We start from the raw sequence: 12,050 nt of genomic DNA, 5'->3' as shown, positions 1-12,050 counted from the left end.
TGGTGCCCCTAGTTGGGTCACGCTCGACTGATTTGCCCCTAGTTTTTCAATAATTGCGGTTTTGCCCAGCTCACTTCACTCGCCTTGTGTTTTTGCCCTTCCGGGGCAGTTCCGACCAATGAGCAGTCGCCACGTGGCGAACCGTGATTGGTCGGAACCGCCCCGGAAGGGCAAAAACACAAAGCGAGTGAAGTGAACTGGGCAAAACCGCAATTATTGAAAAACTAGGGGCAAATCAGTCGAGCGTGACCCAACTAGGGGCACGAATGCAAAAATCCCTTCATAAAATGTGGCAATTGCTAACATGATTCGGACAGTCTTAAGCATCGATATGAGTGAGAAAATCTCATCGTATTCAACACCTTGAACTTGTCAACAAACTTTTTTGCGACAAGTTGAGCTTTGTAGATAGTAACACTACTATCAGCGTCCGTCTTCCTCTTGAAGATCCATTTATTTTCTATGGCTTGCCGATCACCGGGCAAGTCAACCAAAGTCCACACTTTGTTCTCATACATGGATCCCATCTCAGATTTCATGGCCTTCAAGCCATTTCGCGGAATCTGGGCTCATCATCGCTTCCTCATAGTTTGTAGGTTCATCATGGTCTAGTAACATGACTTCTAGAACAGGATTACCGTAACACTCTGGTGCGGAGCTTATTCTGGAAGACCTACGAGGTTCGGTAGCAACTTGATCTGAAGTTTCATGATCATCATCACTAACTTCCTCACTAATTGGTGTAGGAATCACTGGAACTGTCTTCTGTGATGAACTACTTTGGAATAAGGGAGAAGGTACAATTACCTCATCAAGTTCTACTTTCCTCCCACTCACTTCTTTCGAGAGAAACTCCTTCTCTAGAAAGGATCCATCTTAGCAACGAATATCTTGCCTTTGGATCTGTGATAGAAGGTGTACCCAACAGTTTCCTTTGGGTATTCTATGAAGACGCACTTCTCCGATTTAGGTTTGAGCTTATCAGGTTGAAATTTTTTCACATAAGCATCGCAGCCCCAAACTTTAAGAAACGACAACTTTGGTTTCTTGCCAAACCACAGTTCATAAGCCGTCGTCTCAACGGATTTCGATGGTGCCCTATTTAAAGTGAATGCAACTATCTCTAATGCATAACCCCAAAACAATAGTGGTAAACCGTTAAGAGACATCATAGGTCGCACAATATCCAATAAAGTGTGGTTATGACGTTCGGGCACACCATAACATTGTGGTGTTCTAGGTGGTGTGAACTGTGAAACTATTCCACATTGTTTTATATGAAGGCCAAACTCGTAACTCAAATATTCTCCTCCACGATCAGATCGTAAAAACTTTATTTTCTTATTACGATGATTCTCCACTTCACTCTGAAATTCTTTGAACTTTTCAAATGTTTCAGACTTGTGTTTCATTAAGTAGATATACTCATATCTGCTCAAATCGTCTTGTGAAGGTCAAAAAATAACGATACCCGCCACGAGCATCAATACTCATTGGACTGCATACATCAGTATGTATTATTTCCTATAAGTCACTAGCTCGTTCCATTGTTCTGGAGAATGGAGTTTTAGTCATCTTGCCCATAAGGCAAGGTTCACAAGCATCAAATGATTCATAATCAAATGATTCAAAAAATCCATCTTTATGGAGTTTCTTCATGCGCTTTACACCGATATGACCCAAACGGTAGTGCCACAAATATGTTGCACTATCATTATCAACTTTGCATCTTTTGGCATCAATATTATGAATATGTGTATCATCATGATCAAGATTCAATAAACCATCAACATTGGGTGTATGACCATAGAAGGTTTTATTCCTATAAACAGAATAACAATTTATTCTCTGCCTTAGATGAATAATCGTATCGCAATAAACATGATCTAATCATATTTATGCTCAACGCAAACACCAAATAACATTTATTTAGGTTCAAGACTAATCTCGAAAATATAGGGAGTGTACGATGATGATCATATCAATCTTGGAACCACTTCCAACACACATCATTACTTCACCCTCAACTAGTCTCTGTTTATTCTGTAACTCCTGTTTCGAGTTACTAATCTTAGCAACCGAACAAGTATCAAATACTCAGGGGCTACTATAAACACTAGTAAAGTACACATCAATAACCCGTATATCAAATATACCCTTGTTCACTTTGCCATCCTTCTTATCCACCAAATATTCAGGGCATTTTCGCTTCCAGTGACCATTTCCTTTGCAGTAGAAGCACTCAGGTTTAGGCTTTGGTCCAGCTTTGGGATTCTTCACGGGAGCGACAACTTGCTTGCCATTCTACTTGAAGTTTCCCTTTCTTTCCCTTTGCCCTTTACTTGAAACTAGTGGTCTTGTCAATCATCAACACTTGATGCTCTTCTTGATTTCTACCTTCGTCGATTTCAACATCACGAAGAGCTCAAGAATCATTTTCGTCATCCCTTGCATACTATAGTTCATCACGAAGTTCTAGTAACTTGGTGATGGTGACTAGAGAACTTTGTCAATCACTATCTTATCTGGAAGATTAACTCCCACTTGATTCAAGCGACTGTAGTACCCAGACAATCTGAGCACATGCTCACTAGTTGAGCAATTCACCTCCATCTTTTAGCTATAGAACTTGTTGGAGACTTCCTATCTTTCAACTCGGGTATTTGCTTTAAATATTAACTTCAACTCCTGGAACATCTCATATGGCCCATGACGTTCAAAACGTCTTTGAAGTCCCGATTCTAAGACGTTAAGCATGGTGCACTAAACTATCAAGTAGTCATCATATTGAGCTAGCCAAACGTTCATAACGTCTGCATTTGCTCCTGCAATAGGTCTGTCACCTAGCGGTGCATCAAGGACATAATTCTTCTGTGCAGCAATGAGGATACACCTCAGATTACAGACCTAGTCCTTATCATTGCTACTATCATCTTTCAACATAATTTTCTCTAGGAACATATATAAAAACATAGGGAAGCAACAACGCAAGCTATTGATCTACAACAACATAGACATGCAAAATACTATCAGGACTAAGTTCATGATAAATAAAAGTTCAATTAATCATATTACTTTAAGAACTCCCACTTAGATAGACATCCCTCTAATCATCTAAGTGGTCACGTGATCCAAATCAACTAAACCATAACCGATCATCACGTGAAATGGAGTAGTTTTCAATGGTGAACATCGTCATATCTACTATATGATTCACACTCGACCTTTCGGTCTCAGTGTTCCGAGGACATATCTGCATATGCTAGGCTCGTCAAGTTTAACCTGAGTATTCTGCGTGTGCAAAACTGGCTTGCACCCGTTGTAGATGGACGTAGAGCTTATCACACCCGATCATCACATGGTATCTGGGCACAACGAACTTTGGCAACAGTGCATACTCAGGGAGAACACTTTATCTTGAAATTTAGTGAGAGATCATCTTATAATGCTACCGTCAATCAAAGCAAGATAAGATGCATAAAGGATAAACATCACATGCAATCAATATAAGTGATATGATATGGCCATCATCATCTTGTGCTTGTGATCTCCATCTCCGAAGCACTGTCATGATCACCATCGTCACCAGCGCGACACCTTGATCTCCATCGTAGCATCGTTGTCGTCTCACCAACTATTGCTTCTACGACTATCACTACCGCTTAGTGATAAAGTAAAGCAATCACAGGGCGATTGCATTGCATACAATAAAGCGACAACCATATGGCTCCTGCCAGTTGCCGATAACTTGGTTACAAAACATGATCATCTCATACAATAAAATATAGCATCACGTCTTGACCATATCACATCACAACATGCCCTGCAAAAACAAGTTAGACGTCCTCTACTTTGTTGTTGCAAGTTTTACGTGGCTGCTACAGGCTGAGCAAGAACCGTTCTTACCTACGCATCAAAACCACAACGATAGTTTGTCAAGTTAGTGCTGTTTTAACCTTCTCAAGGACCGGGCGTAGCCACACTCAGTTCAACTAAAGTTGGAGAAACTGACACCCGCCAACCACCTATGTGCAAAGCACGTCGGTAGAACCAGTCTCGCATACGCGTACGCGTAATGTCGGTCCGGGCCACTTCATCCAACAATACCGCCGAACCAAAGTATGACATGCTGGTAAGCAGTATGACTTGTATCGTCCACAACTCACTTGTGTTCTACTCGTGCATATAACATCTACGCATAAAACTAGGCTCGGATGCCACTGTTGGGGAATGTAGTAATTTTAAAAATTTCCTACGCACACACATGATCATGGTGATGCATAGCAACGAGAGGGGAGAGTGTGTCCACGTACCCTCGTAGACCGAAAGCGGAAGCGTTAGCACAACGAGGTTGATTTAGTCGTACGTCTTCATGATCCGACCGATCAAGTACCGAACGCAAGGCACCTCCAAGTTTAGCACACGTTCAACTCGATGACGTCCCTCGAACTCCAATCCAGCCGAGCTTTGAGGGAGAGTTCCGTCAGCACGACGGCGTGGTGACGATGATGATGTTCTACCGACGCAGGGCTTCGCCTAAGCACCACTATGATTTATCGAGGTGGACTATGGTGGAGGGGGGCACCGCACATGGCTAAGAGACCCAAGGGATCAATTATTGTGTCTATGGGGTGCCCCTTGCCTCAGTATATAAAGGAGGAGAGGAGGGGAGGGCCCCGCCCTCTCTATGGCGCGCCCTCGGGAGTCTTACTCCCACCGGGAGTAGGATTCCCCCCTTCCATGTAGTAGGAGTAGGAGTCAAGGAAAGGGAAGAAAGAAGGGAAGGAAGGAGGGGGCGCAGCCCCTCCCCCTAGTCCAATTCGGACTAGGCCTTGCGGGGGCGTGCGACCTGCCCTAGGCAGCCCCTCTCTCTTTCCCGTATGGCCCAATAAGGCCCAATACTTCTCCCCGGTGAATTCCCGTAACTCTCCGGTACTCCGATAAATACCTGAATCACTCGGAACCTTTTCGATGTCCGAATATATTCGTCCAATATATCGATCTTTAGGTATCGACCATTTCGAGACTCCTCGTCATGTCCCCGATCTCATCCGGGACTCCGAACTGCCTTCGGTACATCAAAACACATAAACTCATAATATAACCGTCATCGAACTTTAAGCGTGCGGACCCTATGAGTTCGAGAACTATGTAGACATGACCTTGACACGTCTCCGGTCAATAACCAATAGCGGTACCTGGATGCTCATATTGGCTCCCACATATTCTACGAAGATCTTTATCGGTCAAAACCGCATAACAACATACATTGTTCCCTTTGTCATCGGTATGTTACTTGCCCGACATTCGATCGTCGGTATCTCAATACCTAGTTCAATCTCATTACCGGCAAGTCTCTTTACTCGTTCCGTAATGCATCATCTCGTAACTAGCTCATTAGTCACATTGCTTGCAAGGCTTATAGTGATGTGCATTACCGAGAGGACCCAGAGATATCTCTCCGACAATCGAAGTGACAAATCCTAATCTCGAAATACGCCAACCCAACAAGTACCTTCGGAGACACCTGTAGGGCACCTTTATAATCACCCAGTTACTGTGTGACGTTTGCTAGCACACAAAGTGTTCCTCCGGTAAACGGGAGTTGCATAATCTCATAGTCATAGGAACATGTATAAGTCATGAAGAAAGCAATAGCAACATACTAAACGATCAAGTGCTAAGCTAACGGAATGGGTCAAGTCAATCACATCATTCTCCTAATGATGTGATCCCGTTAATCAAATGACAACTCTTTGTCCATGGCTAGAAAACATAACCATCTTTGATTAATGAGCTAGTCAAGTAGAGGCATACTAGTGACACTCAGTTTGTCTATGTATTCACACATGTATCATGTTTCTGGTTAATACAATTCTAGCATGAATAATAAACATTTATCATGAAATAAGGAAATAAATAATAACTTTATTATTGCCTCTAGGGCATATTTCCTTCAGTCTCCCACTTGCACTAGAGTCAATAATCTGGTTCACAACATCATGTGATTCAACACCAATATTCACATCTGTATGTGATTAACACCCATAGTTCACATCGTCATGTGACCAACACCCGAAGGGTTTACTAGAGTCAATAATCTAGTTCACATCGCTATGTGATTAACACCCAAAGAGTACTAAGGTATGATCATGTTTTGCTCGTGAGAGAAGTTTAGTCAACGGGTCTGTCACATTCAGAGCTGTATGTATTTTGCAAATATCTATGTCTACAATGCTCTGCACGGAGCTACTCTAGCTAACTGCTCCCACTTTCAATATGTATCCAGATTGAGACTTAGAGTCATCTGGATCGGTGTAAAAGCTTGCATCGATGTAACTCTTTACGACGAACTCTTTTTATCACCTCCAAAATCGAGAAACATCTCCTTAGTCCCGACTAAGGATATTCTTGACCGCTGTCCAGCGACCTCTGTAAACTAATACAAGAGCGTTTACAGAGGGATGTTTAGAGAAGTTTTTAGAGTGAAAACTAGTCTAAAAATCTATAAATAAAATTGATGCCCGCTTTGTTTGATGGCTAAGATCGGATGGCCTCCACCAGGTAGGTTGTCAGTGGACACATTTGGACGTGTCCACGGACATTTGTACGTTTGGTGGGCCACGTGGGGGACGTTCTCAGCTCAAAGAAATGTTAACTTGATCGCGTGATAACTGTCCCGTACACGTAACAGAAATCGTCAGAGGCAACGTCCTCCACCATCAACCATCATCATGCAAAACCGTTCAATCCTTTCTCACGTGAAGTGGAGAATTGACAAGCGGGTCCAACACGTTTAGCGGAACACTAAGGCGACAGGGAGGCAATCGTGTGGCGATCAACTTCCTGCGCTAGGGTTTGGGTTTTCTCTACGGGGGTGGTGTGGATTTGGTGGTAGTGAGGGGGCGACTGCGCTTTCCTTCGCTGCAGACCGGGTTGATCGTCTTCCTTTGCCAGGGTGTGGTGCTAATGGCGGAGAAGGCGAGTGGGGAAGGAGCGGTTCCAGAAGGAAAGATCGCATCAGCGGACAAGGCGGCGACTACGTCAAGGTCTAAGGCTCCTTCGGTCTCAAACTGAGGCGGGAGGAGACAACAAGAAGGGGACACCGCTGCCCGCGTCCGAGGCTGTGGCAGCGGGGTCTTCGCCGGCGCCGATGGCGAGTGTTTTGCTGCGGGGGGATCGGCTAGGTCACCGGCTGGATGCAAGACGGCAGATCCCACCGCAAGTCTCTCAGCGAGGCTGGGAGGTATGGCTCTGATGGACAAGGAGGCAGAAGGATTTATTTTCCTGGATTCGAAGAAGCTGATGACAAAGAACTTGAAGTGGCCGATTGCTGGTAAGGTGTGTTCTCCACGTCCAATGAATATTATGAGCTGGAACGTGCTATGAAAAGAGCATGGGGTCTGCATAAAGAAGCCCAGTTCAGGAACATGGGAGATAACATTTTTGTGGTTCACTTCGGAAGTGAGGGTGACTGGAAACATGCTATGTTTAGTGGCCCTTGGCAATTTGATTTCAATGTGGTCACTATTAAAGAGTATGAAGGTGATGTCAGAGTGGATATCTGGGTTTGGATCACTGATCTCCCTCCGGATAAGAGAAATGAGGAATTTGACAGGGCCCTTGGCAACTGGCTGGGGTCGACGGTGAGGGTTGATGTGGAAAAGGAAGGTTTTGCCCGTGGTAATTGTTTGCGGATTAGGATGACAATCTCTGTCTTTGAGCTGCTTGTGCGAGGCTTCTACCTTAAACCCTCACTAGAGGACAAGGTTGGGGATTGGTTCGACTTCTACTACGAAAAGGTGCCTCACTTTTGCTTTGAATGTGGTCATTTGGCTCATGTTGGAGTGGTCTGTGTTCCCCCGACTGGCCCGTCCTCTCAATGGGGGGGGGGGGCTGGCTTAGGGCATCTCTGGGCAGAAACAACAATGGGAAAGATCACTCTGACGGGGCGGCAATAAGCATTAATAACATCTCGAGTGGTGGCCGAGTGGGTGTGTTTGAATCTGGATGGCTTGGTTCTATCAGTAAGCGGGATCCTCCCATCAGGCGTAATCTACAATCTGATTTTTCGAGGTCTGGGGGCTCACACACTGGTGTGGGTCAACGACCAAGCTATGCAGAGGTCAATAGTCCGGAGAAGCGCATGGGTGGACAGGAACTTCGGAGGGATGATGATCTGCATCAGGGGATCAAACTGCGCAAGGAGAGAGAGAGAGATGCGGGACAGTCCGTGTCAATAGTGGTATGCTGATGATGAACTGCGCCAGAAGGACTGGGAACGTAAGGGGAAAGAGGACATGCATGGACCATGCAACATCCGTGTTGAACAAGGAAGGGATCACGAAGGACGCAGAGGGTTTAGTGGTGACAAGACGGAAAGGAAGCAAGGAACATATGTCAGGAAAGTAAGGCAGGACCATGATAATGTGCTGAGGGGCAGATCATACCAGAGATTTGAAGATGGCAGCAAGGAGAGGGGCACCAAGCAGATCTGGGTTGCCAAAGATGACCTTGACAAGTAGCACCCAAAGGATGACTTCATTCGCGATACTAGGCGAAAGATGGCTAGTGTGTTTGAACACATCTCTGATCGTGATGACAGATCGACGGACCCTGCTAGGCGGGGCCGCCGAACACCATGAATCGCTTGGCCTGGAACTATCAAGGGTTGGGATTGACCTCGACAGTTGGCAAGCTTAGGGATCTCATTAGACCCTACAATCCTACTGTGGTGTTTTTATGTGAGATGCTTAAAACGGCTAGAGCTATGGATAGACTGAAATGGACTTTGGGTTTCAAGCATGGTGTGGCAGTGGACTATGTGGGGCAGAGTGGTGGTTTGGCTATGTGGTGGAGGGACGATGTGCAGGTGACTGTCAGGCCATGGATCCAGTATTTCATTGATACCCAGATGTTGTGGGAAGGCAAATCCTATAGAGTCACTGGATTCTATGGGGAGCCCAAAACAGACCATCGAAAGAAATCATGGGATGCAATTCAATATCTTTGTGCACAAGATGATCTGCCATGGATCTGTTTGTGTGACTTTAACGAGGCCCTCATACTGACCAGAAAGGGGGGAACCCACGAAACTTTGCTCAAATGGAGGACTTCAAAGATTGCCTGGCAAAATGTGGTCTAGCGGATTTGGGCTTCTCGGGTTATCCTTATACGTGGGACAATAAGCGTGATGGAGCGGAGAACATTCAGGTGAGGCTTGATAGAGCCACTTGTACTGACGAGTTTTGGAATCTTTTTCCTGAAACCGAGGTTGAGCACGTGATGACGTAGGAGTCCGACCACCAAGCCATTGTTGTACATGCGCTAGAGACTGCTCCGAGCCAAAATGCAAGGGGTCCGAGGCCGTTCAGATATGAAGAAGCCTGGACTAGGCATGATCAGTACAAGGGCATGGTGGAGGCAGCATGGATGGCAGCCAGCTCCGGGGATCACGGTCTTATGGGTGTGTGGAAAAAACTGGGGGTGCTCTATGGAAGTATGCGGAAATGGGCTAGAGAGGTCTTTGGATCCATTCGCAGGAAGATCTCCAAACTGAAATCTCAGTTGGCGGAGGCAAAGGCGAGGGGAGGCCTGCCTGGACACTCATCGGAGGTCCGGGATATTGAGAAGCAGCTCCAGGAACTATATGAACAGGAAGAGATCATGTATCGACAACGCTCGAGAGTGGATTGGCTTAAAGCAGGGGATTCAAATACAAAGTTTTTTCAGAACCGTGCAACTCACATGAAGAGAAAGAATACTGTTAAAGCCCTAAGACGGGATGATGGTACTAGATGTATAGTCAATGAGGAAATGAGGGAACTGGCTGCGTCCTTTTATGAGCGTTTGTTCACGTCGGAGGGCTCACAAGGAGCAAACGATCTTCTGGAAAATATTGCTGCGGTGGTGGATGAATGATGAGATTCAAACGTCTCTTTTTCAGATGGGGCCTACTAAGGCTCCGGGTCCTGATGGACTACCGGCCCTCTTCTATCAGCGCCACTGGGCTCTGGTGAAAGACGATGTGTGTCATGCGGTCAAGGAGTTCCTGGCGGGGGCAACAACGCTGGAATCTTTTAACGACACAACTATTGTCATGATTCCTAAGATTAGCTCACCAGAGCTTATTTCCCAGTTTAGGCCTATTAGCCTATGTAATGTGCTTTACAAGATGGCCACTAAGGTTTTGGCAAATAGACTCTACAATATTCAGCCTTTGCTCATCTCAGAAGAACAAAGTGCTTTCATGCCGAGTCGGCTTATTACTAACAATGTGCTTGTGGCCTATGAATGTGTGCATGCAATCTGTACTAGAAAGCGGAAGAAACCTCTTTGTGCTATCAAGTTAGATATGATGAAGGCATATGACAGGGTTGAGTGGAGTTTTTTGGAGCAGATGTTGCACAAGGTTGGCTTTGCTGATCAGTGGATTCAGATGATCATGAGGTGTGTCAAATCTGCCAAATTTTGTGTCAAGCTCAATGGAGGTTTTTCCCGAGTTTTCTTTCCTTCTTGGGGACTCCGGCAGGGTGATCCCCTCTCTCCCTACCTGTTTCTCTTTTGCGTGGAGGGTTTCTCTGCGATGCTTCGAAGGGCTCAAGGGGAGGGGATGATTAAAGGGGTAACTTTTGGGAGCACTGGCTCCCATGTAACACATTTGCTCTTTGCCGATGATAGTATTGTTTTCTTGGAAGGGTTGAGGGAGAATATGAACACCTTGAAGGAGATCCTGCTGAGGTATGAGAGGGCGTCGGGCCAGAAGGTAAATCTTCAGAAATCCTCCATCTATTTTGGCAAGGGCTGTAGGGATGAATTGAAGGAAGAGCTGAAAGGTGAGATTGGTATTTCCTCTGAGGCTTTGAGTGAGATATCTTGGGCTACCTACTCAAGTGGGCAGATCTAAAGAAGGCACTTTCAAATATTTTACTGAGAGCTCGAAAGAAAAGGTTACGGGTTGGAAGGGACAAGGGATGTCTATGAAAGCTAGAGAAGTTCTTGTCAAATCAAGGCTCCAAGCCACTCCTACTTTTACCATGAGCTGTTTCCACCTTACAAAGAAAATATGCCAGAATCTGACATCTATTTCCTCTAAATTCTGGTGGGGTGCGATCAATGGTGAAAGAAAGGTGCATTGGGTCTCGTGGGAGAAGATGTGTGCGTCCAAGCGAGTGGGAGGAATGGGTTTTCGTGACCCTGAAGTTTTCAATCAAGCGCTCTTGACGAAGCAAGCATGGTGCATCTTAAAAGCTCCTCATAGTTTGGTTGCAAGGGTCCTAAAGGCTCGGTACTTCAAGGATTGTTCCATCATGTGTGCTACTTGTCCTTACAATGCGTCCCTCACCTTCAGAGGTATCTTGCATGGCCGAAATCTCCTGAGAGAAGGGCTGATATGGCGCGTCGGGGATGGCAGTGCTATCAACATTCACCATGACAATTGGATTCCAAGACAAGGTTGCTTAAAACCACTGGGTCAATTTTTTTTGTCGGGCTTGACTAAGGTAGCCGACTTGCTGAATGAAGAGGGATCTGGATGGGATGAGCACAAGGTTGAGACTATGTTTACTCCTTCGGACGCCAAGGACATCAAGCAGATTGCTGTTGGGGGTGTGGGGGTGGAAGTCTGTCTGGCTTGGAATGGCACAAAAATGGAGTCTTTAGTGTGCGATCTGCTTATCATTTGGCGGTGTCGCTTAAGCGTATGAGGTTTGGATAGCCGGCCTCATCAAACTCAGTTCAGGACCACAAGGGGTTTCTAAGTCTGTGGAGTACGAATGCGCCGGGGAAGGCTAAAATTCATGTGTGGAGAATGATCCGGAATGGCTTGGCTGTGGGTCACGAGCTTCATCGACGTCGGATCAAGCCAGGTGTCTTTTGTGCCGCTTGTGGAAGGGAGGAAACTGTTCTTCACAGATTTTGGGCCTGCCCACACTCCTCCCAGTTCTGGCAGCGTGTGTCTTCAGAGAAGGGCGTCGCGGTGGCAGCCCCACCGCTTCCTATGGACTCCCAGAAGGCACTTTTGAACTGGTTACCCAGGTGGTTTGTGGGCA

Source organism: Triticum aestivum, chromosome 7B, assembly GCF_018294505.1.
Source record: "Triticum aestivum cultivar Chinese Spring chromosome 7B, IWGSC CS RefSeq v2.1, whole genome shotgun sequence".
In the NCBI taxonomy this organism is placed as follows: Eukaryota; Viridiplantae; Streptophyta; class Magnoliopsida; order Poales; family Poaceae; genus Triticum; species Triticum aestivum.
The sequence above is the reverse complement of the archived record's forward strand: the minus strand, read 5'-3'. Positions refer to the sequence as shown.